General features: G+C 38.5%; 1 pseudogene; it reads right to left on the bottom strand.

The window, feature by feature from the left end:
* Positions 1–208: 208 nt before the first annotated feature.
* Positions 209–1,473, bottom strand: LOC136379549 (sorbitol dehydrogenase pseudogene; annotated as a pseudogene).
* Positions 1,474–13,077: the final 11,604 nt, after the last annotated feature.

The raw sequence follows: 13,077 nt of genomic DNA, 5'->3' as shown, positions 1-13,077 counted from the left end.
CAGGCCATTCTGGCTACAAGTTCCCCCAATCTATTTCTACTTTTGTTTTTAAGGTACACCAACTCCTTTGTATAAAGCTCTCTGCTTAAAATAAATTATTTTAATTATTCTTACTATTTAAAGAAAAAACAAAACTGCTTAAAGCCCACCCTTGCCCAGCCATTTAGCCCAGAGATGCTGAAAGGGTGTGAATGAGGGCAGAGTCCAATCAACAAAAGGGATTCTGATTATTGGAGTCACACTTGATCATGATTTTCAACCACAGTCCCTTTTCGGATGTTTCAAAGACCTCCAGAACTTTCTCTAGAGAAAACCTATGGGTCATTAAGGACTTTACATTCACAGACTTGGACGTAAGCATTGAGATCATCATCAGCTGTGTTGCAGTACAGAAACATACCCTTGATATCCACTTTCTGGATGCACTAGGGATGCACTGGTCATCTCAGAACCCAGTCCCACAAGTGCCAGGGTCCCACCAGAACAAGTAGCGTAGATGCTCCCCTGGATGGCTATCTCCACCCCAGTGTACTCCATGGTGACTTCTGGCTTGTGTCCCAAAAGACCATCCACTTTACTCATGACTTCTTAAGGGCTCTCCTTGGACAAAGTCAGCCTCAACTTTATTAGCTTTAGACAATCAAGAGACAGATCAGTCACCACCCCTTGAACCTCGCCCATTGCCTTGACCACTCCCAAAATGACCAATTCAATTGGCTCAGGTCCACACACAAAGATGTTGTTCCCACCTGACCTATGGTGACCTTGTGGATAAAATGTCAACTTGGCATTCTGAGGTTGCCGGTTCGAAACCCTGGACTTGCCGGGTCAAGGCACATATATGAAGCAACTACTACCAGTTCATGCTTCCTGCTCCCCCATTCCAATTTCAATTTCTCTTTCTCTCTTAAAAAAAATGAATGAAAGAAAGAAAGAAAGGAAGAAAGAAAGAAAGAAAGAAAGAAAGAAAGAGAGAGAGAGAAAGAAAGAATCCAGATCTCCAGCAGGCATGGATCCCCATAAATGTTGGGTCAATCAAGGGCCCCTTCTTTGAAGGTGACATTGTCAGGAAGCTTGTAGCAGAAGTTGGCATTGTGCTTAGAGAACCTGTAGAAGTTCCCATCATTGGTGGGGAAGGGAGGGGTACAGAAGATGGGCGATGACAGGTTGTACAGCCTGTCTTAGACAATTCATCAGTTTCTTGGCAAGCACCAGGTTCTGTGGCAATGCAGTCATCTGGTTGTAGGTTACTTACCAATGATCCTACCTTTATGACTGTTCCTAAAGTTTTATGGCCTAGGAATCCCAAATTTGACTGGGCTGCCGGTAGTGGCCTTCTGAGCCAAAGATTCCAATGAAATGCATCCTCAGTAGCACCTCATTTGGGCCTGACTAAGGAATAGGATAGTTCTCCAGAAGATTCCCAGGTCTGTGCACCACCAGAGAGCGATTCTTGGGCTTGACCAGCACCATGGCACTCTTCCTCCCCAGGTTGAAGCTGAAGTTTGCAGGACCCCTGGAGGTTGTGGTCGAGTAAACTTTTCTAAATTGAGTAAAATTTTTTTAATGAGTTTTTTTTTTTCAAGACAAGAAACACCATTAACAATGTCAAAAAACACTTGACAAATGGAAAGAAAACATTTTCAAAATATTACAAGAGAGATAAATATCCCTAATCTAAAAATGAAATTTTTTTAATTTAAGAAAAATATCCAAAACATGCAAGAACCTTTATAGCTTAAAAATAAGAACGGAGACAACCTAATTTTAGAAAAACACTTGAATAGCACTAAACCGAAAAAGATATACAAAGGACAAATAAGCACAGAGCCAGAAGATTTATATCATTAATCTCTAGGGAAATGTACATTGAATAAAATGGCTCCTATTCAGAAGACCAACAATTTCAAGCCATGGCAAGAATGTGGAGCAAATGGAAATCTCAGACATTATTGGTAAAAATGCAAAATGATGCAGACCATTTGGAATATAGCTTAACAGTACCTATAAAGTTAAACACACTTATTATATAATCCAGCAATCTCATTCCTAAGTATTACTTAAGACAAATGAAAAACTATGGCCACACAAAGATCTATATGAAAATGTCTATTAAAACTTTTTCATAATAGCCAAAAACTGGAAACAACAAAAATGTCTATCAATTGGTAAATGGATAAACAAATTGTGATACATTCATACAATGGAATATTACTTACCAATAAAAAGGAAAAAATCACGAATACATATAATATGTATAAATTTCAAAAGCTTTATGTTTATTGAAAGAAGCCAGACACATAAAGCTATTTCCAATTATATGACATTCTAGAAAAGACAACAGTATAGGGAGAGAAATCAGGTCTGTAGAAGCTGGGGGTAAGGAGAAGGAATTATGCAAAGGGGCATGAGGAGGGCTAGAATAACCATTGTGCGGTTGGAATGGAATTAGAATATAAACTTGCCATGGACCAGCGTGTCTAGTAATTGTCCAGGTCCTAAGTGAGAATGGTGCAGAATGAAGAAATAAACTCAGAGAGAAAAAGGATGGGATCAGAAAGTCTCTTTGCAACAACAATAGCTTGCAAGAGCCGAGCAAAGCCCCCAGTCTGCTTTATTATATAGTGCAGAACCATATGCAAATAAGGAAGTCTCCGATACAAAGTCACACATCTCCAAGGCAACCCAAGAATTCTCCCAAGTGCAGACAACCCTCTACCCTGCATAAGTGAAATCAACCAACATCAGAACAAACAAAGGGTGAGATGAAGGGCATGTAAATTGCCACTAGCAACTTAATCAAGCGAGGTGGGGAGATGGGACGAGTACAAACACTCAGCTTCATGGCCAATATGGAGGTGTGGGAAAGAACCGTTGGCTAAGCCTTAAACTGCAAGGACTTTGCCACCTTGCAGTCTCCCACATAAACTCATGTTTTTTTATTTGTAGATAGATACAGGTATGTGTGTGTGTGTGTGTGTGTGTGTGTGTGTGTACATATAATTACAGGGGGTCCTCAGGTTTATGACACAGTTCCATTCCTACGACAGTGACATAACCTGAATTATGGTGTAAGCCAAAATACACCCTAGTCTCTCACTTATTTATCCTTACATAGTTGTAAAATTATAATTTAGTCTGATTTATGGTGGTGCAGTGGATAGACTATTGACCTGGACCACTGAGCTCGCTGATTTGAAACCCTGGGCTTGCCTGGCCAAGGCACATATGGGAGTTAATGCTTCCTGCTCCTCTCCCACCCCTTTTTCTCTACCTCTTTCTCTCTCTCTCTCTCTCTCTCTCCTTTCTCTCTAAAAATAAATGAATGAAATCTAAAAAAAGTATAATCTAGAACATAAAAACACAACTAAGCCACAGAAAAATGAAAAGGACGGAGTGACGTCACGGAAATGGCGCCGTGAGCAGCGCGTCCGACAGATCTCCCCAAAATCACAACAAATTTATCAACTAGAAACAGAAAAATTTATCCTCGGAGCATCCCGGAGTTCCCCACAAACTGAAAGCGAAAGGACTGTTATCACTTGAATCTGAGAGACGAGGGTGTGGAGGAAGCTAACTACCGCAGGAACGTTCATTCAAGCCACGAAGGGAGCGCGCCTGTGGTGAGTCGGCCCACACTCGGGAGCAGCGAGCAGCCGCCGGCGCGCGCCCAGTCCGGTTGCAGAGCGAGCACCGCTAACGTTCCCAGCGGCCCGCGCACTGCGAGTGAGAGTCCCCAGCCACCAGTGCCTGGAGCACCCCATTCGCCCGCGTGCCCTACTGGCCCGCACACCCAGGGTGCCCCATTATCCTGCGCCCGGTGCACCCTACTGGCCCACACACCCAGGGTGCCCCATTATCCTGCGCACAGTGCGCCCCAGCCGCCAGCGGCGGGGCGAGCGGGAGAGGGGCCAGGGCGGTCTTCCCTAATTGGGAGATTCTCTCCGCGGGTGGGGCACCACACCCAGCCATTCAAGATAACAATCAAGCGTTGGGGGAGGGGCGCGCAGGCAGCCTGAAATATCTTCGGGAGCACAGCTGCGGACCCAATCACTGAAATTAGCTTAACCCATGAAATCTGCGCACCCACGGGCTCTAATTGATAAGATCTCTCTCAGTTCAGCGATCCAAGACAAGAGGCGTGATATTTCTTAGTACCTCTCGCTAAAGGGGCGGGGGCAACTTCTGATTGATAGAGCCTCCATATTCAGGGATAAACGCTAACAAGAGGGACTTGGCAGATAATAAGATCTTTACTACACTAGTTGCAAGCAGAGACTAGTGCCTCTTCTTCCCAGCCAAAACAGGCTACAAAGTGTGGAAAGCCTGGGTTGAGTGGTCCAACTGAATGCTAGGCGCTGAACAGTCACCTTGACAACAATTGACTCCCACCCCCGCCTGATTACACTGGAGGCTCTGACTGCCAGAGCCTTTCCCAAAGCCTTGCGCTGAGTGGGGATAGAGTGGGGATTTCCTAGCTCTTTGAGCCTCTTACTCCCCAGGCAGAAGCAGTAGCAGCCTTATAGCTGGATCACCAGGCTGCTAATTCAGAAAGGGGGGACTAGGAGAGAGACTCCAGGAAAGCAAACTCTCTCATCGTTGGACCCTGCAAACGCCAACAAGCCTTGACTACCAGCAAGACTAAAGCCAATTATATGACATTGCCATAGAATCCCATCAACTGCAAATCCCTACCTAAGTGTGACACAGGGGCAGAGCCTGGGGTACAGAGTCACCGACCAGGAAGAGGGAGAGAAAAGAAAAAGGAAGAAGTTACCTCTCAAAATCAAGAAAAATCCACAGACTGTACAACTTGTTCCACTAATTTTTTTTTTTTTGCTGTTGTTTGTTTCTTCTATCTTATTGCCTTTATTATTATTATTTCTATTTCCTCCACCTCGATCCTTCTATTCTCTGTCCATCTTATGCTTCCCTTTTCTTGAACTACACTACCCATGAGTGTTACATTTTATTTCTTATCTTCATCCTCACCCTCCTTTAAGATTATACTCCAAAACACTTAACTCTCACTCTCTCCTCTTTTGTTTTTCTTTTGTTTTGCTTTATTTTGTTTTTTTCTCTTCCTTTTTTTTTTCCTTCATTTTTCTCTTTTTCTTATTTTTTCCTTTCTATTCCTTTTTTCTTTTCTCGTTTTACTTTTCCTCCCATTTAATCCTCAATCATGAACAAATTAGTTAATTTGGGACTCAAGGGTTTTTTTTTTTGGTTTTATTTTTCTTTTTCGCTTTTTTTTTGTTTTTTTTTTTGTTTGTTTATTTTTGTGGCATTTTGGGTACTTTTTACGTTGCTTTTTAACTCACTAGCATTCCTCCCAACCCAAGGTCTCCATTGTATTTAGTCTTCGCTCCACTTAATACAACAGATTTTTACTTATTATTTTTATTTTTTCTTTATTATTCTTTTTTTTTCTCCTTTTTTCTGGTTCCCTCTTATCCCTCTCATTATATCTCTTAGTCGACCATCACTTACAAGCAAATCATCTTATGCTTGTCTAAGATTTTCTTCCTTTTTTTTTTTTTTTTTTCATTTAGTAGGTCCCTACTCCCTTTTTTTGCCCCTTGAACTCTTCACCCCAAATCAGGCCCTCCATTATAGGCAGTTTTTGTTCCATTTAGCATAATATAATTCACAGGTCATCACAATATTTCCGTGAGGAGGGGAGAGGAGGGAAAGAGAAGAAAGAAAAAAGGGGAAAATAATAAATTATTACTGGTTTTTTTTGTGGGGTGTTTTACCTTTTTTTTTTTTCTTTTTACTCTTTATTAATTCTAATTAGTGCTATCAACAAGACCACCCTCAGATGCCAATAAGAAAGAGTAAATCGAATATTATGGATACAAAAGAAAGAGAGGGAACACAAATAGATGTGGAAAAATCTATGGAGAAAAGACTTAACATATTGGAAGCCTTGGAGCTAAATGACAGAGAATTTAAAATAGAAATCTTAAAAATACTCAGAGATATACAAGAAAACACAGAAAGACAATTTAGGGAGATCAGAAAACAACTCAATGAACACAAAGAATATATTACCAAGGAAATTGAAACTATAAAAACAAATCAAACCGAAATGAAAAACTCAATTCATGAGCTGAAAAACGAGGTAACAAGCTTAGCTAACAGAACAGCTCAGATAGAAGATAGGATTAGTGAAATAGAAGACAAACAACTTGAGGCACAACAGAGAGAAGAAGAAAGAGACTCAAAAATAATAAAAAACGAGAAAGCCCTACAGGAATTGTCTGACTCCATCAGAAAGAATAACATAAGAATAATAGGTATATCAGAGGGAGAAGAGAAAGAAAATGGAATGGAGAATATACTCAAACAAATAATAGACGAGAACTTCCCAAGCCTGTGGAAAGAACTAAAGCCTCAAATTCAAGAAGCAAACAGAACACCGAGTTTTCTTAACCCCAACAAACCCACTCCAAGGCACATCATAATAAAGATGACACAAACCAATGACAAAGAAAAAATTCTCAAGGCAGCCAGGGAAAGGAAGAGTACAACATATAAAGGAAGGCCTATTAGATTATCATCAGATTTCTCAGCAGAAACTCTACAAGCTAGGAGAGAGTGGACCCCAATATTTAAAGCCCTGAAAGAGAGGAACGTTCAGCCAAGAATACTATACCCATCAAAGCTATCCTTCAAGTACGAAGGAGATATAAAAACATTCACAAATCCAGAAAAGATGAGAGAATTTATCAGCAGAAAGCCCCCACTCCAGGAAATACTAAAGGGGGTTTTCCAACCAGATTCAAAGAACAAAAGAAAACAACACCATAAGTAACAGCTCCACCAAGAACACAATAAAACCAAACTTAAACTGTGACAACAAAGGAAAAAAAGGGGGGAGAGGATGGAGATTAACAGTAGCAAAGGACGATGAAGTGCAGAAATACTCATAAGATAGGGTACTACAATGAATATGGTAGGTACCCTTTTCATTACTTAATGGTAACCACCCTTGAAAAAACCACCACAAAAACACTTGACTTAAAAAAGGTAGCAACTGAGGAAAGAAGTATGGAACACAAACAAACAAAAACAAATGATAGAAAAACAAAAAAGAAGAATCAAACAAGATACAAAATTAACAGAAAACAATTTATAAAATGGCAGTAGGGAACCCACAAGTGTCAATAATTACACTAATTGTAAATGGATTAAACTTACCAATAAAAAGACACAGAGTGGCAGAATGGATTAAAAAAGAAAATCCAACTATATGCTGCCTACAAGAAACACATCTAAGCAACAAGGATAAAAACAAATTCAAAGTGAAAGGCTGGAAAACAATACTCCAAGCAAACAACACCCCAAAAAAAGCAGGTGTAGCAATACTCATATCTAATAATGCTGACTACAAGACAGAAAAAGTACTCAGAGACAAAAATGGTCATTTCATAATGATTAAGGGGAAGTTGAATCAAGAAGACATAACAATCCTTAATATATATGCACCAAACCAAGGAGCACCAAAATATATAAGACAGCTACTAATTGACCTTAAAACAAAAACTAACAAAAATACAATCATACTTGGAGACCTCAATACACTGCTGACGGCTCTAGATCGGTCATCCAAACAGAGAATCAATAAAGATATAGTGGCCTTAAACGAAATACTAGAACACCTGGATATGATAGACATCTACAGGACACTTCATCCCAAAGCAACAGAGTATACATTTTTCTCTAGTGTACATGGAACATTCTCAAGGATTGACCATATGTTGGGCCACAAAGACAATATCAGCAAATTTAGAAAAATTGAAATTGTACCAAGCATATTTTCTGATCATAAAGCCTTGAAACTAGAATTCAACTGCAAAAAAGAGGGGGAAAAGCCCACAAAAATGTGGAAACTAAACAACATACTTCTAAAAAATGAATGGGTCAAAGAAGAAATAAGCGCAGAGATCAAAAGATATATACAGACAAATGAAAATGAAAATACGACATATCAGAATCTCTGGGATGCAGCAAAAGCAGTAATAAGAGGAAAGTTCATATCACTTCAGGCCTATATGAACAAACAAGAGAGAGCCGAAGTAAACCACTTAACTTCACACCTTAAGGAACTAGGAAAAGAAGAACAAAGACAACCCAAAACCAGCCGAAGAAAGGAGATAATAAAAATCAGAGCAGAAATAAATGAAATAGAGAACAGAAAAACTATAGAAAAAATCAATAAAACAAGGAGCTGGTTCTTTGAAAAAATCAACAAAATTGACAAACCCTTGGCAAGACTCACCAAGGAAAAAAGGCACAGGACTCAAATAAATAAAATCCAAAATGAAAGAGGAGAGATCACCACAGACATCATAGATATACAAAGAATTATTGTAGAATACTATGAAAAATTATATTGCACCAAATACAACAATCTAGAAGAAATGGATAAATTCCTAGAACAATACAACCTTCCTAGACTGAGTCATGAAGAAGCAGAAAGCCTAAACAGACCAATCAGCAGGGAGGAAATAGAAAAAACTATTACAAACCTCCCCAAAAATAAAAGTCCAGGCCCAGACGGTTATACTAGTGAATTCTATCAAACATTCAAAGAAGACTTGGTTCCTATTCTACTCAAAGTCTTCCAAAACATTGAAGAAGAAGCAATACTTCCAAACACATTTTATGAGGCCAACATAACCCTCATACCAAAACCTGGCAAGGATGGCACAAAGAAAGAAAACTACAGACCAATATCTCTAATGAATACAGATGCTAAAATACTAAACAAAATACTGGCAAACCGAATACAACAACATATTAAAAAAATAATACATCATGATCAAGTGGGATTCATCCCAGAATCTCAAGGATGGTTCAACATACGCAAAACGGTTAACGTAATACACCATATCAACAAAACAAAGAACAAAAACCACATGATCTTATCAATAGATGCAGAAAAGGCTTTTGATAAAATACAACACAATTTTATGTTTAAGACTCTCAACAAAATGGGTATAGAAGGAAAATATCTCAACATGATAAAAGCCATATATGATAAACCATCAGCTAACATCATATTAAACGGCATAAAACTGAGGACTTTCTACCTTAAATCAGGAACAAGACAGGGTTGTCCACTCTCTCCACTCTTATTTAACGTGGTGCTAGAAGTTCTGGCCAGAGCAATCAGACAAGACAAAGAAATAAAAGGCATCCATATCGGAAAAGAAGAAGTAAAGGTATCACTTTTTGCTGATGATATGATCCTATACATTGAAAACCCGAAGGACTCCACAAAAAGATTATTAAAAACAATAAACCAATACAGTAAGGTCGCAGGATACAAAATTAACATACAAAAGTCCATAGCCTTTCTATAAGCCAACAATGAAATATTAGAAAACGAACTAAAAAAAATAATCCCCTTCACAATTGCAACAAAAAAAAATAAAATACCTAGGAATAAACATAACAAAGAATGTAAAGGACCTATATAACGAAAACTACAAGGCATTATTAAGATAAATAGAAAAAGACACAATGAGATGGAAAAATATTCCTTGTTCTTGGATAGGAAGAATAAATATAATTAAAATGGCCATATTACCCAAAGCAATATATAAATTTAATGCAATTCCCATCAAAATTCCTATGAGATTTTTTAAAGAAATGGAACAAAAAATCATCAGATTTATATGGAACTATAAAAAACCCCGAATAGCCAAAACAATCCTAAGGAAAAAGAATGAAGCTGGGGGCATTACAATACCTGACTTTAAACTATATTATAGGGCCACGATAATCAAAACAGCATGGTATTGGCAGAAAAATAGACACTCAGACCAATGGAACAGAATAGAAAGCCCAGAAATACAACCACATATATATGGTCAAATAATCTTTGATAAAGGGGCCAACAACACACAATGGAGAAAAGAAAGCCTCTTCAACAAATGGTGTTGGGAAAACTGGAAAGCCACATGCAAAAGAATGAAACTCGACTACAGCCTGTCCCCGTGTACTAAAATTAATTCAAAATGGATCAAAGACCTAAATATAAGACCTGAAACAATAAAGTACATAGAAGAAGACATAGGTACTAAACTCATGGACCTGGGTTTTAAAGAACATTTTATGAACTTGACTCCAATGGCAAGAGAAGTGAAGGCAAAGATAAATGAATGGGACTACATCAGAATAAAAAGTTTTTGCTCAGCAAGAGAAACTGATATCAAAATAAACAGACAGCCAACTAAATGGGAAATGATATTTTCAAACAACAGCTCAGATAAGGGCCTAATATCCAAAATATACAAAGAACTCCTAAAACTCAACAACAAACAAACAAACAATCCAATAAAAAAATGGGAAGAGGACATGAACAGACACTTCTCCCAGGAAGAAATACAAATGGCCAACAGATATACGAAAAGATGCTCAGCTTCATTAGTTATTAGAGAAATGCAGATCAAAACTACAATGAGATACCACCTCACCCCTGTTAGATTAGCTATTATCAACAAGACGGGTAATAGCAAATGTTGGAGAGGCTGCGGAGAAAAGGGAACTCTCATCCACTGTTGGTGGGACTGTAAAGTAGTACAACCATTATGGAGGAAAGTATGGTGGTTCCTCAAAAAACTGCAAATAGATCTACCTTATGACCCAGCAATCCCTCTACTGGGTATATACCCCAAAACCTCAGAAACATTGATACGTAAAGACACATGTAGCCCCATGTTCATTGCAGCACTGTTCACAGTGGCCAAGACATGGAAACAACCAAAAAGCCCTTCAATAGAAGACTGGATAAAGAAGATGTGGCACATATACACTATGTGACTATGGAATACTACTCAGCCATAAGAAATGATGACATCAGATCATTTACAGCAAAATGGTGGGATCTTGATAATATTATACGGAGTGAAATAAGTAAATCAGAAAAAAACAAGAACTACATGATTCCATACATTGGTGGAACATAAAAACGAGACTAAGAGACATGGACAAGAGTGTGGTGGTTACCAGGGGTGGGGGGAGGGAGGACATGGGAGGGAGGGAGGGAGAGAGTTAGGGGGAGGGGAGGGGCACAGAGAACTAGATAGAGGGAGGCGGAGGACAATCTGACTTTGGGCGAGGGGTATGCAACATAATTTAATGAAAAAATAACCTAGACATGTTTTCTTTGAATATATGTACCCTGATTTATTAATGTCATCCCATTATCATTAATAAAAATTTATTAAAAAAAAAAAAGAAAGAAAAATGAAAAGGACATAAATATACTGTACTGTCCACTGTACTGCGTGTTTTTCTGCTGTGTGCAACCAAACTACTATGCTCACAAAAATTAGGGAATAGTTTATGGCTTCATATTCATTTTGAAATATCCCCTAATTTTTGTGAGCAGTAGAGTTCGCCAACACAGTTAGTAAATACAATGCTAACAGCTAAGCCAAACACTCACATCTCAATTTTTTTCAAGTTTTTATGGCAGTGAGCGTTGTAAACTCGAAATGTCATATTTTGAGGCTATTGTAACCTGAGGACTCCCTGTACTAGGCTTACTTGCTGTAAAGTTCCAGAGGCAATAACACCCCAGCACCAATGGGCGTTGTCAACAAGTAAGGAAGAACCCAAAAACTGATGAGGACATGTCAAAAAGACAGAAATGCCAACTTGAAAGAATGCTCAAAAGCTAAAGCTGTGAACAGTTGAGTAATAAAGTAGTGACAATAATAAATTAAAACACTCCAAATAAAATGATTATCCGTGAGCCCATGCTGATGTCAATAATTTAATTAATAAATGGGAAGAAGGAAAATCTGTTTCTTATAGTAGCATTCTACTTAAAGGGCTAAAGGAAAATAGAAGTCGAAAATTACCATTTGGCAAATACCGCAGTAATAATTGTTTTAGGCAAGAATCATTAATGAATGCTAAAATTCATGGGCAAAATTAAAATAAAAATAGCTGATTTGTGTAGTCTCAAACATCCCCTCCCCCAAAGAATCTTACATTTGCAGTAGAGAACACCTGGCAGACATCATCTTGACCAAGAGATCAGAGTTAGCCTTACTAGCCAGTGGGACAAAATGATATCAGTGTCTCCTGATATGATCCCCTAAAATGGACCAATGCTACTTTTGTGGTATTCTTATCAAAAGTGCATAAACTGAATTTAATAGTAAGGAAATATCAGACAAAACAAAAATGAAAAACTTTCTACAAAATAACGATCCTGTTTTTTTCCAAGTATCTAGGAATTTTCAACTTTTATCATCTCATGGCACACATAAACTAATTACTAAATAATGCTACAGCATATCAAACAATAAATTTTTTGCTGATCTGACAAAAAAGTAGGTATAATTTTGATTCATTCACACCAGATGGCTATTGTTGTGTTGGCTGTTGTCATGTTTTTATTTGACAATCTAAAAGAAAAAAGATCAGCTGACCTGACTAAATAGTCAGGTATACATGTTTCAAAAAATTCTTGTGGCACGCCAGTGTGCCTGCTGCAGCACATTGTTTGAAAATTTCTGGTCTAGGACATGAAAAACTAGTAATGATGAATAGTCCCAGATTACAGGAGACAAAGGACACATGACAACTGAAATCAACATGTGATTCTGTAGCAGAAAGAGGGTATTAGTGGAACACTGGTGAAATTTGGAAAGGTTTTGGATAGTAGTATTGTTAAGATCTTGATTTTTAAAACTATACAGTAGTTGATGTTGAGATATAGTTCTCCATGAATTTTTTTTCCCAACAGAGATAGAGAGAGAGACAAATAGGGACAGACAGACAGACAGAAAGGGAGAAAGATGAGAAGCATCAATTCTTTGTTGCGGCATCTTAGTTTTTCATTGATTGCTTTCTCATATGTGCCTTGACTGGGGGCTACAGCAGAGCGAGTGACCCCTTGCTCAAGCCAGTGACCTTGGGTTCAAGCCAGTGATCAAGAGGTCATGTCTATGATCCCACACTCAAGCCAGTGACCCTGCACTCGAGCTGGTGAGCCTGCGCTTAAGCTGGCAAATTCAGGGCTTAGAACCTGGGTCCTCTGAGTTTCAGTCT

Source organism: Saccopteryx leptura, chromosome 8 (assembly GCF_036850995.1).
Source record: "Saccopteryx leptura isolate mSacLep1 chromosome 8, mSacLep1_pri_phased_curated, whole genome shotgun sequence".
In the NCBI taxonomy this organism is placed as follows: Eukaryota; Metazoa; Chordata; class Mammalia; order Chiroptera; family Emballonuridae; genus Saccopteryx; species Saccopteryx leptura.
The sequence above is the reverse complement of the archived record's forward strand: the minus strand, read 5'-3'. Positions and strand labels throughout refer to the sequence as shown.